Genomic DNA, 16670 nt, shown 5'->3' with positions numbered 1-16670 from the left:
ACTTTACCATCGCAGATCGTGCCGCGTTGAAGTTTTCATTCCAGCATACCTGCCAGCGTCTGCACTAGTCGCTCATGTCGTTGGACGTATGTGTATGTCTACATATGAATACCAGTATCTACGACCGCGTCGTGGCGTAATGATGGCTGCGACTGCTGGCCCTTCCATAGATACACATCGCAATACCTTGTGCCTTCTGCCAACGACAGCAGCGAAGTGGCATAATGTAGGACAGGCTGCCTAGAAGAAGGCTGCTGGGGATTATAATGAACACTGGGAGTAGCAGAAGAGGCGCCGACGATAAGGTCGCCTATCAGCGTCGCCACCACCGCCACAAACTACTCTCATTTCCATACGAGCGACAGCGTCACAGCGGCACGAAAGCTGGAAATCAATAAAGGCCTAGAGATGAACATGCGTATATGTAGAGCTGTTGGCATACAAGTATGCATAGACACATACACCCAACACGGAACGACGCACCACCTGTTTTCCTGGTGATTAGAGTAGTCTATAACCCACAGAATCTACAATGGCCAGCAGAGGTCTGACGTGGTAAGCGCAGGCAATGGGATAAAGCGAATCGATCATGTCGCTAACGCTGTTTAACAGGTAGACAAGCAGATGACAGTGGCTACCGCTGCTGAACCTGTAAGGGAACATGTTCCGCAGCGCTAAGAAAGCGCCAGAAGTGGATGGTTAGGGGAGGAGGAATCGCAACGATAGTTATGAGAGAACACACAATTGAGCGAGGAAGCGAACTTAATTGACTATATTGACCATTGTTGCTATGAATATTTGTCTCGTTGCCACGACAAATTGAGCAGTCGATGTCCGCACGGATATGTCCTATACATATACCTGTGTACATATGGATGCTCATCGAAGGTGAAACAGAGACACAGACAGACAGACAGCTAGCCCACACATGCGTACTTACAGTGGCAGCACTGGCTATCGTATACGTATATTCTCTTTGTTGAAACCTAAAAGGATGCAGATAACCTCTAAATGTAAATGGGTTAGACGGCATTAAAAAGGCGCACGAAGCTAGCAGTTAGTAATTTTTCGAACTAAGTAATACTAGCATTTTTTTCTGGTTTCTTCTAGTAGCCCCAGTATCTCAGCATATGGTCGGATGCCCTTCGTTGGGAACAACTTCTCTATACTCTTTGTTTGTCTCCCTATCATCACTGGTCGTCGGAAATGGGGAAATCGGATCGTAGTTGTGACGCTAGACGCTTTGGTCAGACGCTAAACCGCACTGCGATTGAAATATCTCACACAACATTAAACTCATCAGGTTTTGTAACTCACAAACGGTGGGCTGCGAGCGATAAAGGAATGTCAAGGGATTGAAATCGGTTGTGTTGACGGCTTCGTCTACTGCAGACGGCCTGCTGGTCCTATCTACTAGTGGAGGAGTTCCTAGTGATCGTAGTAGCCGTGTGTTGACAGTCCGTTGGACGAAACGAACAGCAGCCGTCCTGTTGTAGCGGTGATGTCGCGTCCATAGACTTTATCGTGCGGAAAGACCGAGCGGTCCGTCGACTATAGCTAAACCACTGAGGATTGGCAGCTGCCTTCCTGGAGGCTGTAAAGTGACACCCGAGAACGCCGAAGTCGTCGACCGCCAACCATTTGCGAACGATGGCGAGGACGGGTGGCGGGGGCGCAGAAGATTGAGGGGATAACCGGGACGCCAGCCTTCGTAGGGAAAAACTCTGCTCTGCACAGCAAGTCGTAGTCTGAACACGACGCAGAGTCAACAGTCGATAGTGGCTTCACCAGCGAACAGCACACCTCGAATTTCCCCAGCGAGCAAATCTTGCTCAAAATGGCAACGTTATGTAGCAAATAAATGTGGATGGAGGGGAACAAGTTGTGCAGGAAGTTAAGCTATTCGCTAGACGACTGCAACGGTAAGGCCGGTGACAGAACATCGAAATGATGAGCAACATCAACATCAGACCCATCAAAGCTCTACATGAAACATGTACATGAAGTTGAACATCATGTTTTTAACGTATCGCTACATGATTAAGTTTCAGTTTGCGTTAGCTCGAGCAAGCCGAAGTTAGTTGCATATGTTAGAACACTGACGGGAAGTTGCTTTACAATAAAGGAAAAGTAAACGCTTCATAACGCGGTGAATGAGGCTTTTGCGCAAGTCATGTGATTATATTATATTTTCGTCATTCGACATTTTAGCGTCTGCTGCACAATTCTTATACGGTATTTGAATCATCCTAATTTCCGCTGAGGTGACAAACAAACCCAGACTAACTTGCGCTTCTTATCACTACTGGTCAATTGGCTGATCACTCCAGTGTAAGTATTTTTCCCGTACTGCAATAACTTACGTACTTCTCCCCTTTGTGACCTACTACTCATAATACCAATCAACAACTTCGCTTGGCCCGACGTTTCTTTTCGATCCGAGCAATTCAGTCAACGGGGCAAGGAACGAAGGCGGAAGGGAATCTGTGCAGGGAACGGCTAGAACGATCTGGATGGTAGCCAACAGAAGTAAGCCATGCTTTGGCATTTCGCACGCCGGTAACGCCTCTTGGTTTTCATTTCTTCCTAGCCAACATTTGGCTTCATTTTAAGCGACTCACCTCGTATAACGTTGCAGTGCCTGCACCTCCAGAAGCAGCAGCTATTGTTGCCGATACGTTCATACTGCGAGTGTGTGCATTGCACACACACACACAAAAATACAAATATATATATATATATATATATATGTACACACACATACACATATAGGCAAGATAGAAAGCTGACTGGATGGCTGACTTGCAAGTAACACAAGTCCGTGTTACCAATGTCAGCACCGGTGCCCGCCGCCGCAAAGGCGCGTTTGGTTCAGTCCTCATCCTTCGCTTACGAGCTCACCCTCTCATAACCCCAGTCCTCGAGACAACGTGTTGGCGTTTCGTTGTGTGCTACTGCAGCTCCTTGTCGTCCCTGCCGCCGCCACCGCCACCGCCACCGCCACCGCCTTCGTTGTCGTGACTGACTTGTCGCCCTAAGCAAGGACCTATTGCTGCTTCTGATGCTGCTACTGCCGCCACTTCTTGCCCCCCATTCCCACAACCCCGCACGCCACTTTGCCTGACGCACATAAGCCTTGCTGCTATTTCTTCTACTAGCCTCGAACAACCTTATTTCGCCCTTTTGCTGGTCCTCGTTCCCTGAACGCACACCGCTTGGCCTTCTACTACCGATTGTTGCCATATGGATGCTGTAGTGGCCCAGTCCACCGCCTGTTCGTTTGCTTGCTGCTCCTAAAGTCGAAGCGGCCAGCGGTGGTCGAGAAGCGAAGCGACCGTTTCAAGCGACCGAAGCCTTGAACCGTCTCCCTCGCTAACTCGACAGCACAGCAAAGTGGGCGCCAGAGCCTTGTATAGCGGATGGGTGCGGGCTAGACAAGCTCAAAGATGGTGCTGCAGGAGGAGCGCACTATGACCGGGCCGAGCAGAGGGTGGGCGACGGGCGCGGCTGCTGCATTTTTGCCACAGCAGCAGCACCAGCCGCTAGTGGCGGTGAAGCACAAACAGCGACCACGGCGTTAGCAGAGGCGGCAAGAGCAGCAGCAGTAGCGAAATGAAAAATGGCCCCGAGGAGAACCAGGGGTGCAGCGATAAGATGAGGGGCAAGGAGAGACGTACGCCGAAAAGGTCGGCGATGGGGAACAGCAGAGATTGTTGCCTCCACGCCAACTCCCCTTCCATTCAGCGCTGCCACTGCTGCCACACCGACCCCCTTTCCGCGACTAACCCCGTTCCGTGTTCGCTTTTATTCCCAGAAGAGATGAGAACTAAGGTTTGGTAGCTGTTTCTCCCATCAGGACCTGTGGTCCCTACCGACTGGCGCTTACAGAGCCAGCCACAGTTATTGTTTGATAAACGGACTCGTCGCTGCGTCCGTCGTCGTTGTCGAACGCCAACGCGAGGGAGAGAGAAGCGGACAGACGAGCCGACTCACTTCTGCGGATTTTGTCACACCGTAACTGCCTCTAGCTGCATTCCGACAGCCCTCTAACAACAGTCGTCAGTCAGTCAGCATTGTCAACGATTAAGTGAATAGCTGGTGAGCAGAACACGAACTTTGGACAGGTTTAGCAACTGATGGCGTACTGCAGTACTACACACAAAAGTAACTTGGGCTCTATTGACCCTGCAAGATACCGTCCTGCTGATGAGGTCAACCACTGGGGTATCTTATGCTGCATGTCGAATAAATGTCATGCGCACTAACCATTTTACAACTTTAGCCGTCAAAATATTGGCTTTGGAACCGCCTATAGATCAGGATGTATACATATATTCGAATCAAAAGGTCAATGATGTGTTCTGAAGGAGGGGAAGATCGAAAACATAGTTAAAGGCGTACCACCTTGACGACTTTCACCATCAGAACCATATCCTAACATGACCTCCAGCTATACCTAACTCTTAAAGAGAAAAAAGTCGCTAGTCTAGACTCGTGCTACTACGTGAAGTATTGCGGATATTAGTGTTCAACTATACAGGCACTTATCTTTTCACGATTTGTCGAGCCTGTCTATCTTAGATGTCCACGAGTACACCCAGCGACACGAACGCCCCATCGTGGAACGTTCGAAGCAAATCAAGTTCTTGGCGATCAATTCCTTTTGGGCGTGTGCACGCTTGTCTCTCTCATGACACTTACGATACTATCGATGTACACTTTTGGCTCAACTCTCTAGAAGGTTTGTCTTATTGTAGGCGTCTTATAAATGCCCTAAGAGGACCTCACGGTATTCATCCGCTTCGCTCGTATAGGGTACAGTTACCAGTGACTCTACATACGTGTGTGTTCGGATCTATTACAGCGTAACGTAGTGCAGACGAAGACCTATTTTCATTACAACCACTACCGTTACTAGCGTTGGGGACGGCTCGAACGAATTCGATATAAGAAGCAAACATTAATCCAAAGTGTAGAGGATCACTATGACCAGACAGAGCGCAGCAGGGCCATTCTGATTGCACATATTATTTATTTTGGGTATCTCAAATCACTGTGGCCTTTATTTCTATAAAGAAAGACAAGATTATGCTACGAGACAAAGCAACTTGAGAGGACTGTTTTTGCTAGTCAACGGGAAATGAACGTGCGTGGGATTATTGGTCGACTCGTACACCGTCGGTAGCACATCGTCAAGGAGATCGATGTATACTCACCCTATACGTGCCATCCTCCCCCGCTGTAGGATTTTTCAGGGTCTTCAAACAAGCGTGCATTTGAGCCTGACCCGCACTCGTTCCCGGCGCTTTGGTATCGACTAACTCCTGCCACCCCCGTTTCCCATCTAAGCCAATTTGGAACAGTCTTTTGCATCTGCGCTGGGCTTTTGTTCTGGCGGTGATCCTCCAACGTTGTTATTCCCTGTCTTCCTACACGCGAGACGTTTTTCACTTTGTATGCGTCTCTCTTTTCAATTCTCTGTTATAATAGCGGCGAGTCGTGGTCGCGATCGCACAGGCCCCCGTGGAACCGGAGGTCGGCGGCCATGATGGTGGTAGTGATACCGCAGTTTCGAGTATAGTAATAAATGACCTTACGACGGCTGGTCCTAATCGTCTCCTGTTGCTCTCTCGCCCTCTTTCACCGCCTGCCTCTCCTCAATGGCGCCTTTCCCGCCTTCTTGCTGTCTTCCTATTGCTGCCCCAACGATCTAGATAGCCTGACGCCCATAGAGTAGATACGGTGTTTCCTCATCCTTAGCTGCGTAGTACCTGGCTGTTGGTGCCTGTAGCCTTAGTACCTATCTGCCTTGTTTCATTCAACTTGCAAGCTGGCTAGCTTTGGCTGGCGTCCGCCTGCACGCCACGGCTGGGCTAGATCTGCTGCTCTCCATTTTCATTTTTTACTCCACAAACGAGTGAACGAAGAAGCCAGAAGCGGAAAGCTTCCCAAAGCGCTGCAGCCCACACAGCTGTAACTCTTGAAACTGCTACGAGCACCTTCTTCAACGGTGTGGCTCTTCTCTGTCTACCAGCCCTGTTTAGCCATTTGGCAGGCAGCTCCAAAGCGCTAGTTGCTCATCTCAGAGCAATGGAGAGCTCCTCTTCGTTCGGAGTACCATAGGGGTAGTTCGCGAAGTCAGTAGCTGCGGCAGCGGAGACGCACGTTGCGCCCACCTCAAGAGACGAAAGAAAAAACCTTTACTTTGGAGGTTAATCACAGCAGAAGAAAGCACTCCGAGGCCTAAAACGCATTTGTCATTTGTTCTCTCCAACAGGCTCGTCAATGCCGTTCGACAATCTTTACCTACACATGACATACACGTACTACCCGACAAGGCCAGCGACATTGCATTGATACTTCAGAACTTTGTCCATATTTTTTGGCAAGTCATTTTAGCCAAATTAATATGTGCTGCAAAATCAATATGTATAACAAGTTTAGCAAAGATATCGTGGGTCTTGCGATGCGACGTATACCTTTGTAGAGTAAAGAATCGTTCTTGGTTGAACAAATGTTAGACTGTGTCAAGACAGACAGGGATTAAGTTGACAACAACGCCGCTGGCTGGCTTCGAGATCGCCTTGCCGGAAAAAGAAGAACATTTTTTCTCACCTGAAATAGAGTAAAAATTCAGATGTAATAATGCCATTCTAGCAAGGTTCAAACAGGAAGGGAACAGACGTTAAGTGGAACAGGAAAAAAAAATTTGTAAATTTAGAGTATCGCATATTAGAAATATACCAAAAAGCTCACACACTGTGATTTTTGGTCAACCGCATAATCACCACAGTTTTCCGTATTAATATGACGAAACCAGCCGGAACTTGAAGACAAACTTAGTTAAGTGGAAAGTACTTGCTAGGAGATGACTGAGCGCGCGCGTAAGTGAGCGAGCAATGCAACACCCTAAGCAATGACGTGCACACGACAAAATCAAATTCCTACGAAGTCACCTTATCACGTGGGTGTTTCAACTTCCAGACGCTAAGATGACACACGTTTCATGTGATTCAGCTGAGGCAGAGAGCCTGACAGAATACAGGAATCCTGTAGACTGCATGTAGCTGTGCGTAGCGCAGGTGGAGGTCTGCGCTATGTCGAAATATGCCCCGTTGGCCGGGATAACCGCAATCAAGAAAGCTGCAGCACTACACGCTCACCGTCTGCACATGGATCTCGCGGACTAAGCGTTGCCTGCCCCGAGGATTCTGTTGCACACGGCACTGCTTGCGGTGCCGCTGTCGGCCATAAGCAGAGAGCGGCCAGCCGCCCAGCGAGTCAGCGACTTACTCCCCCTAGGAGTGAGCGAAATAAGTTAAGGAATGTGCCTTGACCCAGATTCCTACTGAGCAAGTGCTAGCAACGTTCGATTAGAAAGAAAGCGGCACCTTATACTAGGTCTCTGACAGTGTCTTTCCCACCCTGGCTGCCCGAGCGTCCGCGCCGCTGCTTGAGGCAAGAGAGACTTCTACAAGCAGTCTGTATGATAGGCTGTAAGATGCACACTGAGATGACGTGCATCTGCTGTGTAGACGTAAGCATCATGCAGGTCGCCGGCAGCATGGAGTCGACAAGGAGTCTCTAAACTTATGCGCATATACGCCTTTAGATCAAAGGGGTTGACGTGGGGGATAGGCTTCCTGCGCTCTGCTACTGCATACCTTTTGTGGACACTGTCCTCCATACTGCATATGTTTCATTTGCGGAAGCCATGTGGGTACTCGCTGATTGGCGTTTGACGCTTTGGGTTCTTTCACCTAATGCTCGGCTTTTTGGGGTCTGTTCATTGGATCCGCCTCCAAACTGCTACCGCATAGCCGAGTGCTGGCGGTAGTTGTGTACTGTAGTTTAGCGCAATGCTGGCTTCCACAAATCTAACAACCATTGAAGAATGGTTAGAAATGCTGGGAAATGGTGGAGGCTGTCTTGTTGTCGAAGTTGGTCGTTGATCCGGTTCTCTCTGTTGGTTTTCGCTCTTCTGTTTAGGTTTCCACGAATCGACTGGCAAGCAGCGGGGAGAAGTCGTACACGTTTAAAACACAGAGCCAGACGAACCTCCTTTTTCACAAAAAATTCCCTCATCGACTCAACTCGGCCCCTAAAATTTGTCCGCTGTCCTCCACTCTGCTCTCTGCACTGAAAGCCACCCGCGCAAACCGAACGTCCTTTACAGTAACCGCTGCATTAGGGGCCAGTAGTTCAGAAGGAAAAGACAGACACACCCACTCACTTTACCAGATTCTAATACTCTCTTGAACACACAGCTTGATACAGCGCTTTCTGCAAGGCAAGTCTTATGCATCTAGCCTAGGCAACTACACTAACGCGTATCTCGTTTGATCCGTCCGTCGGTCTGTTTCGTATGAGCTCCTACATGATGTTCTCTTTATTGAGGCTTTTTTGAACCCATATTCGTTTAACTAGCTCGTATTCAACTTGGAAACAGGCCTCGATTGAGCTGGGTTGTTCTTCTGAGTACGGCTGTACGTCTTTGCCACTCTGAGTGAAGATTAGTTGTTTGTCTATCTTTGACTATCCATTATCTCTTTGCCGGCTTTTGTCGCTTTCGAACGAGCAGAACTATGTAAGCCTAAGGCCTGGTATTGGATCGAAAATATCGAGGTGACTCTGCAGCTTTGACATAAATCTGTTTCTAACACAATTCTGGTCTGAATTCTTGTAATTTTCACTATTCAGTAGCGCTCTTCACGTGCACCCATGTCAATATGGCGTATTGAGGGCCCTGAATCACATGAACTGACGTTGAAGTCCTTTTCTTTTGAAAGCAACGAAGCCTCGCCTGCTGATTCTGGAATTACCTGTCGCAGAGCCATTTGCGGCCGCGCTAGATCATTCAAAACTTCTTCTTCTTCTTCTTCTCTTAAAGAAGCTGAAACTAACAAATCAGGAGTACTCGCTTCTGCGGACTACAACCATATCCCAAACAGCAGGGTCCATAAGTGAAGAGATGGCTAGGACAGGAGCAGAGTCGTCATCCGGCGCTTCGTACCAAGCTAGCTTCAGCTGACTGATTCTAAAGCAGGGAATAGTTCCGCAGCGCAGGAGCTGCTGTCGGAACGGAGCTGTATGGCTGCGCCAAGACTTCGCTCGGAGCACCACTACGAATGGGCGGTAGTACCATTTCCACGGAATATGATCGTCATCGTAATCGTGATTTTAATGATGCGAGTAGCCAACCTACCAGTTCTCTATTTTGCACCGGCAGCCTGTAGTCATCAGCTGTTAGCTGACTTGTTCCCAGTCTTCGTTCCCAACATCGCATTATTAAAGCAAAGCGCTACGCGGTGATGACATAATGTGTATAACGTACGTATCTCACGCTGCCATGTGTGGCTCGGTGGGATTAGACACAGAAGCTCGTTGGCTTTGCTCACACGTGGACGCCGCAACGGACAGAGGAAGTCATAAGGAAAGCAGCGCGACTATGAAGCTTTGAAGCTGAATCGGCAGGGGAATCGTATGGTGGGTCTAACACCAAAAGGGGCAGATGGCAAATGGGCAGATGACAGAAATCACTACGTACAGCAGAATCAACGGATAAAATAGTGGAAGGCCGTCTGCGTTAGAAGACTCTCTTTCTCTTTTTCCGTCTCTCACTCAAACCAGCCATCCAGCGAAAGGCAAAAGCCAAAAGCTAAAGAGACTCTCCTACAAACAGACGGAACCGGTAGCTTCAGTCGTTGTGCATAGAGAGTAGTTGTTGTAGTAGTAGTAGTAGTAGTAGTAGTACGTAGGAGAAGGCTGATTGCATAAAACCATCTGTCGAGCCAACAACCGGGAGGACGGCGATTCCCAGTGGACGGCACCCGTGAGAGCACTGCACCGGACGCTGATGACAGGAAGTCCTTCATTTGTGAGCACACGTCGAATATAATGGTTTGCTTTTGCCCTGTCCGCCCGCTTCCCCGCTTTCTTGGCTCTAGTCTCCTGACTCCACCTTCTCCTGCTCTTTCTCCTGTCTTGCTTTCCTTTGGACTGGCTACTGGCATTCTATGCGTTGGTTCCCTCGCAACACTCCTTGGCTTTTGGAGTGGCCTGTTTGGCAATGCATGTATGATCTTCGAGAAGTCATCTCGATGTCGGTGCTGCTGCTTCCTTCAGCCTTTCCTTCGTTTCTCCTCTTTTACGTACTACTCATATGACTGAGGCCGTTGAGGTTCTGTGATCACTGCTACGGCCCTCTCCGAGCAGCAGTGAGTCCTCCTCGATGCATCCAGATATAAAAGCCAGGAGCATATAGACGCTTGTGACGTTGTGGCCCAGCGCGCTAGTCGCGCACATGGATAGGTATCATGTGTTTGGGTCTTTGGAATGATGGATGGCGTCGTCTGTCTCGCCACGCTGTCATCTTCCGATTCAAATTTTGTCGACAGAAAACGAGGGACATCGAATGAGAGACAGAGAGAGTGCGAGAGAAAGACCTTCCACCGAGGCCTTCCTTTCCTTTTCCTACAGCCAACTACTGGAAGCGCGGTTACCACCGCTGCTTATATCGCCACCACCACTAGCAACTCCGCGTCGCAGCTGGTCTCCTGGCCTCTCGTGCGCTCTTCTTCATGTTTTGCTGCCATCTCTTGCCTCTTCAGCTAGCTGCTTTCTTGCCTATCAACGCAACCCCAAAATTTTCGTTCTTGTACATTCAGCCTCGTCCTTCTGAAGACAACCAGGTTCGCTTTCATTTCACAGTTCTTCGGTACTAGCCGTAGCCTTTCTGTCCCTCTGGGCTCTCGTTTTCTTGCCGCTGTTGAAATCATCGTCGGCAGACTACTATGCACAGTCTACTTGTATTCTCATAGTGGGCCCAACCTTTCTTTCCTTAAGAAAATCTGGCGGCCTGTCTGGCTGCTTGTCTTCTTGGACGTAAGATTGGCTTGACGCGAGTCCGCTAGCTAGCTGGCTTGTGAGCCGTGAAGCCGTGGAGCAGAACCATTACGGGCTTGCTTCGTTTCCTCAGAACACCCACATTAGCAGGTGGGAAGGGACCCACGACCATATCTTGCTCCTTGCTTCCATATTCCTTCTCCCCTACCATCCCTGCCTATCCTTGGTTCCCAATGGATACGGCAGCAGCACTGCTAGAGCATCTCTCGCCTTTGGCTGTCGTTTCCTCAGCTCAACCGCCATCGCTTCTACGGGAAGCCGGCATCAGCAGAGCGGCTTTAAGGCGCATTTTAATGATCACCCGTAATCCTCCTCCTCTCTGTCGTCCTTACCCGTTGCTTGGTTCTCGGTTCGCGTCCCATCTCCCGCCCCCACCCACGACGACGCCTCACCACCTACTCTAGCCTAGTAGTGCTAGTTTCGGGGACCATCACTGAGGAAAGGACAGTAATCGTCGTCGTTTCTGCCAAGATACTCCCATATCCAACTTGGTGGTCGTCGTGAAGTCTCGTCGGGTCGACGCCCGGCAAGCGAAAACTCGACGGCTTTTCTCCTCATCTCGCTGCCGCACTGGTCTTACACCATTCCACCCCAACGGCGGCGGCGACAGCAACGAGCAAGCACTTCCATGGCTCATCCTCATACCTACTACTACTTCTGCTATGGCGGCAAGCCCCAGGCCGTCCCTCTCTAACTGGCCGTTTAACCGACCGCCGCTGCCGCTTAGCTGTCTGCCGCGTACAGTGGCGTATCGTACTCATGCAACCGCTGCACTGGAGGTAGCTAGCATGCAGCAGTTTTAAGGGGAAGAGTTCTGAGTTGTTTGTGAGGGCAGAAGGGGTAACTGAGCAGCGTACGGAATAGGGGTGGGCGATGTGCGAACACACGGCACGTACGCAGGATGCGAAACGTGCCCAACAGGCTTCCTACCTCTAGGTCCATGCGAAACTATGCTACGCATCTGTTTTCCTAAACCCATTTCAACGCCGGTTCTTCCTCAACTCTTTGAACGGCCAGCCCTATTACAATTCTTTGCGAAGAAGCTCGCATGTGGATTAGAAGGACGCGATCATTGCAGACAATACACAAAGAGCGGGTTTGGCCTCAATGAGGGCCACGAGAATGACTACAGCTCACACTCGCATACTGACCGCAGCTTTAGCGACATGACTATAGTGCCCTGCGTTGAAGTCAGCTCAACTCTAGCATAAACCGAAGCATTTATGAAGATACTCAACCTACATCAAACTGTATCATTGTCTTGTCTGTTAGACGCGCTCACTGCTACGCACATGCGTGCAACACGTCGGCTATGCATACAAATTTTCTTGGTGGTACTTTGCCGATCAACCCGTATGGAATACAGCTTGTTTGAGGAATATCTTCCCCATGCAAAATGCGTGCCTTTGGAGACAACGCGAGCAAGCACACTCAGCGCACAACAACCAGGACCACTGGCTTCCAAATGGCAACTGGAAAATCGTCGTCTAAATGGCAGAAACTACTACCACTCAGTCAGTTTCTTTTTTATCGTAGCAGCGATCATCACCGTAGAATTGTCTTATATTAGCTGGGAAGGGCGGCAACAACGTTTAATAACGCCTAGACAGACAGCCAGCCGTTAGTTAGTCCTGTCAGACGCACGCTAGCAAGTCAGTCAGAAACTGCGTGAAAGAAGCGAACGTCTGCGGAACCCAGGGGTACGTGTCTGGACAACTACCGCTGGTGTCTGGAGGCGCACCTATTACGTCCGAGTTACGGACAGCGAGCGGTGAAAGTCGGCAAGTTCCTCTAACCGCATGTCGCCCGTCAACAGTCGCTGGTTCGCCTTCATCGTCATTGCTGCTGTTGTTGTCGTCGTCGTAAACGCGCTGAAAAATGGCACACGACCGACCCGGAGCCGTTCGTTGCGACAGGGCCAAGCAGCCTGGCGGCGGCGCCCGCTTGAAAATTCATTACACCTCGTATATTATGATGATGGTGATGATGATCCTGGAGCCACAACGAACCACGCCGAGCCTCAGCTAGGCCGATAGAACTGGCAGGATTCAGGATGGTTGTGGCTAGGCGGGTTGCTACAGGACGAGATGATGGGTGACTGCAGTCTTTCGCATCTAGTGATCAAGTCAGCTGCTGCTGGGCTCGCCTTGACGGTTTTGATCGTTGGGACATAACGGCTCCCGACTGCGGCCTCCGGCATGCGTCCCGCTTTCTTTGTGTGTGTAAGACTGCTCCTGCATCGATGCGAAGACCAAGCTATCTGCACACTGTCGCTGTAGACTGCATTGGTCGCTCGCTCGCTCACTCGTAGGCACGAGTAGTCACAAGCGCAGATGCAGCGAGATGCTATGCAAGCTAGCTGGATGAGCACTTTTGCAACTTCCGCTGTGAAATTTTCAAATAGTGCACTTCCTGTTTTTGAGCCCAAGATGGTGACGGCGGTAGCAGGGACCCGTAGCGACGAATGGCGGAGACAACGATTGCTGCAGCGACGGTAGTGGTAATAGAGGGCAATAGCAGCGGATGAAACGGCAGCTTACTACCATTGGCTGTGCGATGAGCGACGCGCGCGCCTGCCGAACGGATTTGAGCGGATGTCACACGATGGCCAACCGTTTCGCTATGACCATAGCTACTACTAGCTCGGAGTAGTGACATGGGTGCTGGCCCGGGTCATAAAAGAGCTTAGGGTAATGGTGACTGACGCTGGTCGGCATAGCGTGCGCCCTGCTTCCAGCACCTAGTAGCGTCTGCCGAACGAGGCAGCTATATCTAACGAAGCTATGGAAGCGATAGTAACTACAGGCTTCTAGCGAAACTCTGCCTTCGACTGAGTTGTCGAAAGCTTGGCGACTAAGCAACCTAAGGGCTAGACTGACGGCCGCCTCGACTCGCTTTCCCCTTCAACTACGTCCGTTGCTGTCCTGCTGCTGCCTACATCCTTATATCTCTATGAGGGCTCCCTGATGCTCAGCAGCCTCGCATGTCCCGTTTGCTAGCCAGGCGGCAACTAAGCAGACGTACTACGGCTAGCTGCAAGTAAGATCTTTTCCACAGCATGCTACTGCCTCCTTCAGCCTCCCCCTGTTGCTCAGCTCTTCATACTGGCCACTGTTTGAAGGGTAGTATACATCTGGAGCGAACGAATAAGGGACACGGCTAGCCTCTGCTAGACGACCCTTGTGAGGTGGCACTTCCTCATTTTCAAATGAAATTTATTGTTTTACAACTGCTGCTGCCGCTCTTCGCTCATCTTGCCGCCTCATGGTCGCGCGTTTTAGACGCTGCGCCTAACACCGCTACCATCACTTCCTAAGTAGTGCTTTCTATGCCTGCCTGCCTGCCTCTATTCAATTCTCGTCATCGCGGTACAAAAGGCTCTTTCTTAACTCTCTGCTGTACAACAACCGACCAAACGACCAACTTGCCCGGTATGTTCCCTGTATGTCGTTCCACATCAGCTCTGGACACGACAGAAGGCAGCGTCAATGAGTCTTCTCCCATAGTATAGTCTAGCATGGTCTATGGTTCCTGGATCCATCATTCGGCATCGATCAGCAGCGACCCCCTGTTAGCTTCTATCCTGTCGGTTCTCCCTCAAAGCCTCTGACCCCTTCTGGCCTCTAAAGCCGCCGTAGCTGGCTAGCCGGCTGGCAAGCACCAATGACTGGCGGCGTTACTATGTTCACTGCTGGAGAACAGAGCCGGATGACCGAGCGGCCGGGCGATGATGGAGGCCTTTACCAACCGAGTCCGTTTAAGTCGAGTGTCTGTGTATATTTATCTGTCTCTGTGTTCGAGTTAGTGAGATCGCACGATTAAGCGTACCCCGAGGCCACTCTCAATTATCTCCCCCGCCTCACCGTCGTCGCCTGATCCAATTCAACCATGTCGGCCTCTCGTTGGGTCAACACGAACGCGCAACGCGACACGCAAGCAGCTTCCGACAACGACGAGAACTGAGAGCAAACGGGAACGAATGGAACCAGCCTATTTGCTATAGGCGGTGCCTTTATCTGCTGCACCCAATCGACGAAAGGCTGACTGAAGGAGTATGCTCCGCTTCCTGGCTTTGGATTGCTCTCCTATGGCTCTCTACCTCGTTCCCTCGCACTCTTGCCAGGCCCTGTTGCAAACAGACAACTTCCGGCGGGGTTTCCGGTGTACGGCGCACATTTTCAAAACGTCACACCTATTCCATTAATCTACCGGTGCGTACACTTTAGTCTGTTAGTTGTGTAAAATGAAACACTTCGAAAAGAAGCACCTTTTGAAGCGATGCTAGGCAGTCTCTATATTGGACAAGAGACTGCACTAGTCAACATGATTCTGTATCATCTTCGCGGAATCCACCCCTTATGAAATTCGGACTTCACTCTACAACAGAACAAAAGGAGCTATCCAGGAACGAGCCGTAAAGTTCCTACTCTATCCGATTCTACTCCTTGCACAGCGTTTCCTACAAACAGCGTGTGGACTTCGCCCATATCTGTTTGCCCAACCTAATTCGGAATAACATTGCCAACTTTTCTACCCCTGTTCGCCTTCCGCTTATGTAAACGCATATCATGATACAATATGCATAACCGATAGGGCAGTAATAGCAGACGACTGATGTTGGTGTGTCAGGAGCGCTTTATACCTCTCTTCGGCCATTTTGATTGGTGTAGCAAGCACTAGTTTGGACAGCGTTCACCTCACCACATTCCACGATTTAACACTTATATACTTCAGAAATGGCAAAAAGATCGGCTTGGGTGCATGAACAATTTCTGGGGCACTGGACTCTGATGTAGACTGTTGAGTAATTGTGGGTGATACTAGTTTTTATGCATGTCGATTTGCTCCTTCGTCGATGACGTAGATATTGCCTGCTGCTCATCGTTGCCTTGTCGTAGGTGGTATTACTGTCATTCCGGTCATACCGGTCATTCCGTGTTGGTCCGCGAGGTATGAGATGTGTGTCATCGAATCGCTCTCGACGTGCATCAAAAAGGGCGTATACTCCCGATGTCCTCCTGGTGCAGGCCTCCGGAGCCGAGGCACTCAGTGCTCTGGAGTCCTCTGTAAATCGCTCACAATAACACTGCTGGAGATTGTTGCTTCATTGTGACGTACAATGTGCCGTGAGTGAAGTCTACGCGAAGGCTACCGATAGGTAACCGCTGGGCCACAAGGAGTACAGTGCCAGTCCGTACTGCGACGGTCGACATCATCAGATATGGTACTGCTGTTTATACGACGTACGCTTAGGAGCAGCCCCCAGCAGAAATGCAAGGAGACAGAATGAAAATACAATGTAGCAAGAAAACATGCCCAGGTATAAAAGGAAGATCGGAACAGCCCCATTCAGCTAAGGAAACCCAGGATAAAAGAAGGAACAGGTACTTCCTACAAAGATAAAGCTAGATTTGCGCATCTGTGGGTACGTCGTCGTGGTAAGTTATATACTATCGGAGCCCATGCTGTTGTATCTACTCTATGTGATATTCATTCGAATGATGACTTCTAGCCATGAGCATCCGTATGCATTTGCCACCCATAATGCAGCTTACGAATACAATATCTTGATTCTTAGAGAAACGTTTTTTTTTTCTATAGATCTACTGTGAGGTAGCAAGTTGCGTACACCAAAAGACGTTAAAAATATCACTAAAGGATGCCCTTTTAGTCGTAATCAAAAGATCACTGAGAGCAGGTTATAAACTCGAACGCTTGTCAATCCGTTCGTTTCTATGAATTAAAAGACAAACACGCGGTTCCCT

General features: G+C 49.8%; 1 protein-coding gene across 9 annotated transcripts in view; it reads right to left on the bottom strand.

Moving 5' to 3' along the window:
• LOC111249422 (uncharacterized) overlaps positions 1-16670 on the bottom strand; it is a 195007-nt gene that overhangs the window by 151096 nt on the left and 27241 nt on the right. For 4 of the 9 annotated variants that reach the window (XM_086989104.1, XM_086989098.1, XM_086989100.1 and 1 more), the window contains one exon: positions 6480-6615. The exons of 4 other annotated variants lie outside the window; for them this stretch is intronic. The gene's annotated coding sequence lies outside the window, so the exon portion shown is untranslated. Of the gene's footprint in view, positions 1-5216; positions 6177-6479; positions 6616-16670 lie in introns of all 9 variants that reach the window. One more of the 9 variants, XM_086989101.1, reaches the window with a different exon arrangement.

Source organism: Varroa destructor, unplaced genomic scaffold (assembly GCF_002443255.2).
Source record: "Varroa destructor unplaced genomic scaffold, Vdes_3.0 BEIS01000004.1, whole genome shotgun sequence".
Classification (NCBI taxonomy): domain Eukaryota; kingdom Metazoa; phylum Arthropoda; class Arachnida; order Mesostigmata; family Varroidae; genus Varroa; species Varroa destructor.
The sequence above is the reverse complement of the archived record's forward strand: the minus strand, read 5'-3'. Positions and strand labels throughout refer to the sequence as shown.